The 10905-nt window shown below is 38.5% G+C and overlaps 1 long non-coding RNA gene across 1 annotated transcript; it reads left to right on the top strand.

Moving 5' to 3' along the window:
* Window positions 1–8178: 8178 nt before the first annotated feature.
* LOC307160461 lies at window positions 8179–10053 on the top strand. The gene is made up of 6 exons (XR_013821545.1): window positions 8179–8326; window positions 8617–8789; window positions 8883–9092; window positions 9252–9488; window positions 9584–9727; window positions 9825–10053. It is a non-coding gene; the product is annotated as an uncharacterized lncRNA (long non-coding RNA).
* The last annotated feature ends 852 nt before the right edge of the window (window positions 10054–10905 follow it).

The following is a 10905-nucleotide window of genomic DNA, read 5'->3' as shown; positions in this document are numbered from 1 at the left end:
CTCTAACTCCTTCCATGCTGCCAGATGTTTGATGTGTTCAGGTGAGTTCTTGTGGATGTTTAAAAGGGATGGTGCATTTTTCCAGTCATTTAATCCACTTCTGATTAAGTTGTACTCTTTTACAGAAAACAATTTACAGCAAAAGCAGAAGTGCTTTTGCTTTTAGGTGAATAGCTTAACCAGCTTCTCCTAATTTGCTCACCATTTAACAAAGTCCTGTAAAAGTAGTGTTGGTGACATGATCTTCCATCTTCTCTTCTGGGAAATTTAAAGTCAGATTTTGGTTGCATTGGACCTCTGTTTATTAAATCAGATCTCATTGCACCTGACAAGACAAAAGGCCAGTCAGCTGGGTCAAAAGGTGGAGCTTGCTGGACTTTATCTGAAACATCTGCAGAAGGTGCCTCAGTTGGAGTAGTCTCTTTTGCTTGGGAATCAGATGAATGGGATTCTGAAGACTGAGGTTTTGCCTCAGGATCAGCAGATGACCCTTAAATATTAAATGTACATTAACAGAAATGAATGGACAGTGTAAAGGCTGATTTCAATAAAGTAGGCACAATGTTGTGTTGTACAATATAAATGAATACAACCAGTGTTTTATATCAGAGTGCAAACTAAAAATCATAATCCTCACCAGCAGCACTACAGAAACATTCTGATGTTGCAGCATATTGGACTGAGTCTGTGACATTTCAGCATAGCCCCTAGTACATAAAAGATAGAAAGCACACATGTAAAAAAATAAGCATATAAAATAAAGCATAAATTAAAGGTGTTTTTGTAAATGCATAAGATACTGTTACAATTATGCATAATGATTAGAAATGCAGTACAACATTTCAGCTTAAGGCCTTTATGATGATCACAATAACAAAAATGTTTTGCATTATTTAGAAATTTTATGGTGGGTTAAATATGAATTTGGAAAGAGGGAGAAACCTGTTTTTAGCGGGTAGGGAGAATGGGTGGGGTTGGTTAGAACTGCATAATAGTAATGAAACTGATCATCACCAGGGATGCAAACATGTTGTCAAAAAAGAGAGAGGTTATCGAAGCCCTCGCCCCGCGGCAAATATCCAGATACTTACATAATTGTGATGAATTTAATCCTTTGTAAGTTATCATTTTGCAGTGTAAGATTACAGTTAACACCTTTAAATATTACATAAATGTATTATGTATTTTTATTAAACTTAGTGAGTGTATAAATCAGCAGCAAAAAAGTAATTCTTGAAAAAATCTGCATAGTAATTTTATAAAATCTAAACATGTTAATAAAAACAAATTACTATTAGTACTCTTATAAAATTCAATCAGGCAATCATACATTTCACAATTTTATATTTATATATGAATGTCAAGAATTCAGAAGTGTATATTTATAAAGCCTGCACTACACTACACAGAAATAATATACAATTAAATTATGCTTATTTTAAATGTATTGTGCAGGCTAGGTATAAAAAATATAGGCTTTTAATAATCTTTCAGTGCGCAAAACCATGATAATATGAAACGCTTCAAAACAGAGCGCACAAAGCGCGTATGCGCATCGCGGGTGCAGAATGATGTGCTCAAAGCAACATGGAGTCACAGTGTGCTGCGCTGTGCATTTAAAAGTTCACGGCACAAAGCGAAGAAATGTCGAGCGCACAAATCCTAGTGTATACTGTATCTGTCCAACAGTTTAGTGATAATTTGTTTCTTCACAGTTTTAAATTCCAGTTATTGTGCGTTTGATGCCGATTCATAATCCTTGTGATGTGTGTGATCTAACAGGCACACGGTAGCGAGTCGTTTAAAAACAGCAACAAACATAAAATACAAATACACAAAATAAAGTCATTTTATGCAAATCCACAGCCTTTTATCTACGGATCAAGCATTATAATGTGAATATCATATTGGAGAGAGTTTTACCGTGCATCCTGCTGTAACCGGATGAGGCGCGCGCGCTGTTTGAATAACGTTACTGAATGGAGAATGATTGACAGCCGCAGAGGAGGGAAAACGAGGTTTCCGTAAACTTTAATTTAATTATGTAAATAGTCTTTTGTCCCTCACATTAAGCTATGGAATGGCTTCAGATGACTTTGTGAAATTATAATCAGACCCTCTCAGACCCAAGTCACCCAAACTGACGTGAAAAAAGCGGGAGGCGCCAAAAAAGCACGCTGTTTGCATCCCTGCATCACGATTATTTTGCTCAAAATTATAATCGTGATTATTAATGACCATTATTCTCAGTTGAGAAATTGCAGAGAAAGAGACAGTTAACGTAAATTAATTGCATAATTAGCATATCAAAAGGGGTAAAACGGCCATTTTGTGTGCTCTTTACAACCTACCCTTCACCTAGGCCTGAGATGGCCCGCCTTAATTTAAACAACTACGATAACTTCATCAGAGGGTAAAAAATCTATACAAAATGCATGGGTAGATTATTCTTAACACGCTGAATGTGGCCCAATTTTTCCATGTCTGTCTGTCTGCGATCATGGGCATTGTTACATTTATTATTATTAAAACTAATAATACAGCAATAAATAACGTAAGTTACTATTTATAGAAGTCAGAAGAACATTCCTTTACTTTGAGCTTGTCTTTCTTCCTCATCTTCTCATCCAGAAAGCGTTTGGATGACATTACCACAGCTTAACATCGATTGCGATTCTTATTTCAGTTAACTAAAAATAGCATTGGTGTTGACTCTGACTAGACTGCGTGACGTTGTAACAGGCAAGCGGCAATCCAAATGTGAAGTCGATATTACCGTAGAGATTATAATATTTGGTATTTTATTTTTGACAGCACATTTTTTGTCATGCAAAATGCCTAATATAGGCCTAAGCAATTAAGCATTATTAAAGAGTAATGCTATTAAAGTGTTTGTCTCTTGTTTCTAAAACGTGAGCATTTTGGAATGAAGTGTGGTGGAATCCGTGTGTGTGAATACTGTGATAATTACGGTACTCGAGGTCTCCCACTATATTGCGGGCGGTATTATGCAAATTGGGGTGTGACGCGCTACTGTGTATATTTCTTATGTTTTCGTATTTTATTCATTCTATTCTTATGTATTTATTATCTTTTTTAGAAATTTGTCATGTATGAACTATACAGAGCCAGGGTTCTCAAGTCTCACGCATTGGCCGTGAGACACACGCAATTCAACCAGTTCACACGCTCACACGCCACACCATGTATTTCTCACGCTGAAAAGGCAATGCCAACCAAGTTGTCATGCAAGCTTTATATATAACGTTGTATACGAGGCGCGGGCACACAAAGTGAAGTTTCCTGCCGCCAGCGCGTATCTTGGCCAGATTGCGTTCGTTAATAGGCAACACAGATGCGCGAACACACGGAAGTTGACGGAACATTCTCGGCCACCGTACGTTTGTTACTAGGTAACCAACAACATCGCGCGAACACACGTCGTGATGATGGAGAAGGTAAGCTCGTCTAACATTTTTAGGCTAGAACATTTAATATATAGCCCATCATACATTATTATTGATGCAGTCAAAAACTCTACAACTACTTTGCAACCAGGCCAGAAGCTTTGGCTCAGTTTGGCTAGCTTACGTTATCTGAAACTAAGGGAAATGTTAGTGGGTATGGGAAGGAATGAAGATGTATTTCTTCATTTTATTTTAAATAAATTTAAATTTATTTATTTTATTTTATTTTAAATTATATATTATACTGTATTAATAGTATTTCTAGTTACATTAAGGCTACATACGTATTAAAGCAGAGTGCTCTGGGTAATATATATCCTGTCAAAACATACATTAATCATTGCCATTGCATTTGTATTTTTCAAACACTTACAACACAAAACACATTTCATAAGCTGGAGTGTGTACTCTTGTGTACACACTCACACACACACACACACACACACACACACACACACACACACACACACACACACCTTAATAATACTCTAATATGTCATTTGTTCACAATGTCCCACCACACAATAAATCATTATACCGTTTCGACTAGACACATTCAAAATGCAAAAATATTTGTTTTTCCAAACTGTTTGGAGCAATTAATTATATTTTTGTAATTTTTGTATAACTTATTTGTAATTTTGAAATATAACATTAAAGAGTATATTTGATGTGATGAATTGCTCTGTCATTTATTAGATTTACCAATTGTTATAATTTCAATTTGTGCGGGTTAACAATGGTTAAAATTGTGGGGCGGGGACAGGTGGGGGCGGGGCTCCATTAGGCTCCTCCCCCAACCACATGTGATCTCACTCCAAGCTTTTGATCAAACTTGAGAACCCTGCTATCCTTTTTATGTATGTGGTGGGTCTAGACTCTTGGTGATTTAGCTACCATCTTTGTGAACTGTATCATGTTTAGTAAGGTCCACGCATTGTTTTGTAAAAAATCTGAGCGAGTTGAGATGCGTTCACTTCAGCTTACAGTAACATTAATGGTGGTCAGTGCATTTTTTATAGTACTCATTCTAAAGTTGAAGGGCCCCCCCCCCTTGCAGGCGGGGCCCTAGGCGACCGCCTATGTCGCCTAATGGACAGGCCGGCTCTGCCTGTAATAATCTTTATCCTGGCTTTTTACCTGTTCTAAACTCCAGCTTTAAACTCAGTTTCTAATGTCTTCTGAAATCCCACTCAGGGTTTCCCATACATTCATTAATTTGTGGCGGCCCGCCACAATATCAACGCTGACCGCCACGGATTGATTTTCAGATTTTTTAACTATTTAATATGGGTAAAATTGTATTTTATTGTAGAGCTGCGCGCAGCTTGCTCCCTCCCTCCCTCTCTCACAAACTGACAACGGAGGCGTGAATAGCCCCTCCTCTTCGAGCACGATTTGAATCAAAACATGAGCATGCGTTGGAGGACGGATTGTTGCCGGTGCTTATTCCCCCAGCGAAGATTCCAGAATCAATCCGGAGTTGAATGGTTAGTATAATGAACACTGTTGCACAACATAACTCTGAGAAGTTAGTCTATGTTAAACGCTGTCGCGTTTCCATTACAGATTTGCGCAAAACTTTTGCGTTTTTTTTCTTCTAAATATCGATAAAAAACTATTGCGAAATGACGGCGTTTCCATTAACCGATGTTATGTGACTAAAACGTCATTTTTTCCTCTCGTGATCAGTCATTACAAAAATCATGGCAACGGACGTTGGTAGGTTTATACTTATTATTATTATTATTATTATTAATGTAAAGAGACGTAGGCCTAAGCATGTTATCCAAGCATTAATGGCAAGGAAAGACCCTTAGGCCTAAAAAAAAAAGTTTTTTGGTTCCGGTTTCCGACCAACCCTGTCAATTTTTGTGCGACCCAAATTTATTTAATGAGCTTGGGGAAGAAATAATACAAATTAAATAAATACACAAATAAAAAACTTTGAAGCAAACTATAATTTACGTTTTTGTACAGCACCGTTTTTGTATAGCACTCTTGCGATGCAAGACAGAGTCCTGCACGGGTCCGATTTAGTAAATCCGCACTTTATCGCCAGGTCATACAGAAGTTATTACACGACAATTAACACAAGGACAACTTCAGCCGAAGCTGTCAAAAGGCCGGTACATGAAGAACATGGCTAACGTTACCACAAAAGTGAGTAACTTAGTCTTATAACATTTTACCAATCGAACAGACACGGCTACAACACTATATCTGCCACGCAATTTCGTCTAGCCCACATTTGACAATTTTGGGTTCAAATACGCCCTGCACACCACACATACTTAACAGTGTTAAATTTGAAAAATACTCTTCGATAGAACTGCTTGGTTTGTTACCACAGTTATCTGCGTGCTTCCTCAGCGATGAAGTTCCACATCTGCGGCTAATCAACACGAACATGCAGCAAAGCCTTTCACAATATTTTCTTCAGATAACTCCAAATTTCTCCCACACACTGGACTTTATTTTTGATGACGTATTGTCGACAACTTTACAATCTCCACTAGCTATTCTTTTCTTCAGCTCCTCAGCATCCATCTCGACGACTGCATGCAGATCGCGCGCGCGCGGTTATGATGAATTTTAAAAAGTGAAAGTAGCCTAGGTAACGTTATAGATCCTGGGAAGGCGTGGCGCGTGGGCACAAATAAACTGATGTGGATTTTAAATTATTTTATCAACTTGAAATACAGGCATATTTTTGTAGATGTGTTCCTAAAAATATGCATATATTTTTTACGTTTGCATGTGATTGTTTTAAACCCGTGTTTAGACCCGTATTTCCCCCTTTTGTATTGAGGTTAATACTATTAAAGGTATTAGAGGAAACATTGCTTGAGATGTCTGGTTTTTTGGAGTAGAAAAAAGTACACACATTTAAAATCAGCGTGTGTGTGTGTGTAACATGCTGGGACACACAAGATGGTATAGGTACATGTAGCCTACATGTAGTAGGCCTGCTATGTTATGAAAAAATAGAGTATCCATCGCTACTGTAAAGTAGGGTGACCAGACGTCCCGAAAAATTCGGGACAGTCCCGAAATCTAAGCTGTTGTCCCGAATCCCGAATCCGGCCCTAACTGTCCCGAAAATTATACTAAAGCAAATTCTTGAGTAGTTATTGTCTGATAAAACATTAAAAACTGTCCGTGGAGGTTGAGTCGTCCTGCAGCCAGCCCCCGCCGGCTGCTCATTGGCTGCAGCATCTTTTTTTGTTTTTTTTGAAGTTCTACAAAGATACCGTAGGCGCGAATTTAAATGCATTGATAAGCGAGCGCAAGTTGCCGCAGCCACGAGGACAGTGAATGTGCAGGCAGCCAGTCGTAAAGGAGTGAATGACTGGTCGTGGCACTGTGTGCAAAAAAAATACTTCGGCCTAAAGTCTGTTGGGTTACACAAAGCAAATCATCTACACAATTATTTCGTTTTCTTATTTAATGACCGACAATTTAGTCGTAATAATAATTTTGGCATAAGGCTTATTAGTGTTAGGCTATAGCCTGAAATGTCTGATTTACACACTGTTACAACAGTCTTTTTTTTTTTTTTTTTTCACAATGACATTTGAGTTCATGATTTTAATGTTGTTGTTGTTTTTTTGTGGCAGACTAAAGACTAATGGCAGACTGTTGATCTTTGAATAAAAATATGTTTGGTTCAGGTTTGAAATTCATTATCTTTTATTATAGGCTATGTAGTATAATATCATAGTAGGACTACCCCAAAACCTCCCCAAACAACCCCCCCCCCCCCCCATGACCTCAACTGACAACCAAACGGAACCAAACTTTTTTTTTTTTAGGCCTTATACTGTGAGCAGCAAATATGAGGTGTTTTCTCACTCATTTCTGCTCTGAGATCTTGATTGTGGCATTTATTTGAGGTTTAGAATCCAGTATTCCTGTAATTATTTTGTCTTTTATGAATTTAATAAAGAACTCTGTCTCGTATTCTGTCCAAACACACCGCACTTTCTAAGTCAGGTGACTGTAAATGCGCAAAAACTGTTTCCATTGCAGTTTTGCGAAATATTTCTTTTTCAAATTGCCTGAAAAACCACCTCACGTGAGCGTAAAACCTTTTTTGCGATAAATGCAATCGCAATTTCAATTTGTGCAATTTGAAGGGTAATGAAAACGCGGCTCGGAGACCCACCTTAGTTATTAGCAAGCATGTAAGGAGCCTAGCTAATAATTAGCTATGTTAACATGAGAATAACATTTACAGCATGTAATACATAATGTTAACACGCTGTAAATAGAATATCGACTGCCCGTGCAAGTAGATAACGTTAATGTTAAGTATTTAATCATGACGCCGACTGTTCGTCCCTCAATCCAGATGAATATTGAAAAATATTTTCAAAGATTTAAAAGGGCTCGTCCTGAGGAGCAAAGACAGTCTGGACCAGAGGTAATAGCAAAGCAGAGAAACACATGTGGAAGCTTAACATTCCGACCATTGTGATAAGCTATTCAATTAATTTATTTAGAATATTTCCAGGCTTCAATCAGTGCTGCTGTAGCAGCTGAAGCAGCAAAAGAGGATCAGGAAGAGAGAGATGTAGGAGAGGAGGAGGACTGCAGCCAACATGCTGCTGTGGGAGAGCCAGCTAAAGCAACAGGTGAGATTAACAGCAAACACAGAGAGGTGTAGAAGCAGGGCAGGTCAAAAAAGCAGATTTTTAGGAGTGTTTTGTCGACTATGCAGACACCACAAGCCTGCGCCTAAGAAAGGGCTTTTGTTAAGGTTGGAGCCGTTATATACAGAAAACATTACTAGGAATGTCACATCACCACGGAGCACCACCAAGACAGCATCAGATGCCAGGCATCTCTTGCCTCTGGTAGGTTCCAATTTCAAAAACAAGTATATAATATAACTTTTACTTTTCAAATTGTTTTATAATACTTTTGTCACAGGCATCTCAGTCATAGACTCATTTGAGCCCATGGTTGTTTTGGAGCATGAGGCAGTCATTGGTGGGTTTAAGTGCCTTTACTGGCTCGTAAAAAATGAACTGGCCCACCACACAAACTATCCAAAACTTTTGAGACTGGCTGAGCTTCTAGGGTGCGACTACTTCAGGAAATTGAAGGTAAAGGTCACCTAGGCATTACTTATTTGCATTGGCAGAGGAGACAGAGGTGAGAAGATGTCCAGGGGCAAAGGGCCTTTACATATTCTGTGCTACAGTACATACAGATTTGTGGCAGCAGTTTACCTCCAGGCTGATGTTTTGCCCCACCTCGCTTGCCTGTCCAAAATCTTTCAAAAAGCATGTCAACTTTCTACATATCAAGGAGCAGGTATGTTTTTTTTTAAATCAGTTTGATTTGATATATTGAAATGAGGGTTGTTTGCAGGTCTATTAAACTGCAGCAACTCTTTTTTAAATGTAGGTTCCTGTCACAATTCAGACTCTCAGGAGCATCAAAGAGGCTGGACAGACTCCTCTTCCTGGATCATTCCTGTCTCGCCTTCATCAGGACCTCAATGATCCACAAGGACTTGGAGCCTTCAACATACAGCATGAGGAGGAGAGGTAAAGGAGAGGGTGAGATGTCCACGAAGTGTCGAGGGAGGAGCTGTGGGCCAGATTCCAGCGAGAGGTAAATGCCTATGTTTAAAACTAATGAATTTTCCTTTTCCTCTTCAAAGAAAATGTTATTTGTACTCCTGAACAGACTCTATGGCCTGGCCCTTAATGACTGTAGTAAAGGTGGGTGTAGGCTCTTCCTAAAAAGATGTTGATGGTCTGTTCATTGTAGGTCATCCACCCTTACATTACTGGCCTGGAAACACACCTGGACAGGCGGTTCCATGATCTGGACATCCTTGGGGCCTTCAGTGTTTTGGGACCACTTGGTAGAGCTACTCCAGAAGATGATATAATCAAGATCTCTCAGCTGCAGACTCTTGCCAGGAAATTTTGCCCTCAACATGAAAATGAGGTACTGCAGGAGTGGTTCTCGTTCAAGAATCATGTTCTCACTGGGGTATTCAAGGTGGGTGTATTAAAATTATTACTAAAGTCAACTATGGTTCACAACACCAACACAACACACTAATGCCATGATGGTAAACCAAATGTTGTTTCAAGAATAAGGACCAGGAGGAGATCTTAAGTCTGCTGGCAAGTGAGTGGGCCAACCTCTACCCCTGCCTGAGCCTTTTTGCAGGCATTGCACTAGTTATCCCAGTTTCCAGTGTGAACTGTGAACGTGATTTCTCAACGATGAACAGGGTAAGAACATCAATTTGACAAGCACAACAAATAATTATACATTTTATTTGTTTTAGTGCATTTTGTGGTAAATTATTTGTTTTTGCTTTGTCCTTAGGTGAAAACAGACCTCCGAAACCAGCATCAAGGAGAACACCTGGCTGCCTGCTTGAGAATCTCCATCAATGGACCCTGTCCTGAGGCCTTCCCATATGATAGGGCATTGGAACCATTGGAACCACCCTTTTGTTGTGCCTTAATCAAAACCCACACCACCGCAAATATAATCTAATTCTGTGGGAAACACTGCCACTTGTCTTTTTCAACCAAAACCATTAAAATTTCAAACTAATCCAACACCGTCATTGTATGGAATTATTGTATGAATATAGATTATTGTGCCAATAATAAAGAACGTAACTTTTCAAGAAAATAATGAAAATATAAATTGAAACTGAATAAAATATCTTTGAAACTAAAAAAGAATACATAGCAGGCAATTTTTTTTTACTTCATTTTTAATACAATGCAAGTTTTGCTAACTGTTTTCTCATCTTTCTTTCGCTGATCTGAACTTACAAATGCACTTCCAGAGTTTTAATTTACGCTCCCTAAGTTTTCGTTCGCCGTTCTGGCACATAGCTCTCGTGGGGACGGGGCTAGCAGCAGTGTGTTCTCATTGGCTACTGAGTTTTTGATTCACAGCTTCTTGACCTGGAAGTGAAGATGTCAGTGTTGTGTTTATGTGTGGATGTGAGCGTCTGTGAGTGCAGCTTTCTGTTTTATTTTAGTGATATTAAGTTATGTTTGTTTTTGAATTTTATCTGTATTTACCTGCTGCAGTGTTGGGAAAGTTCACTTTCTACATGAACTAGTTCAAAGTTCAGTTCACAAATTTTAAAATGAACTAGTTCAGTTCATAGTTCATACTCAAATTTTGAACTAAGTTCACAGTTCCAAAAATGAACTAGTTCATAGTTCTTTTTTTCCATGTTGCTGCAAGCTATTATTTTTTCAAAATGATTGCCACAGCCCATATAGAACCACAGATAATTATTTTATCAGTTTTAACACTGAAGCTATGCGTCAGATTTTTTCCATCCTTACCGACCTGTCATAAAACTTGTTTAAATGATCATGACGCCAACATGCTGCTTTTTGTTTTGATTTGCAACGTAAGTAATGAGTCGTTCATGAAC

This window comes from Squalius cephalus, assembly GCF_949319135.1.
Source record: "Squalius cephalus genome assembly, chromosome: 6".
NCBI lineage: Eukaryota > Metazoa > Chordata > Actinopteri > Cypriniformes > Leuciscidae > Squalius > Squalius cephalus.
This window is presented reverse-complemented; position numbering and strand designations above follow the sequence as displayed.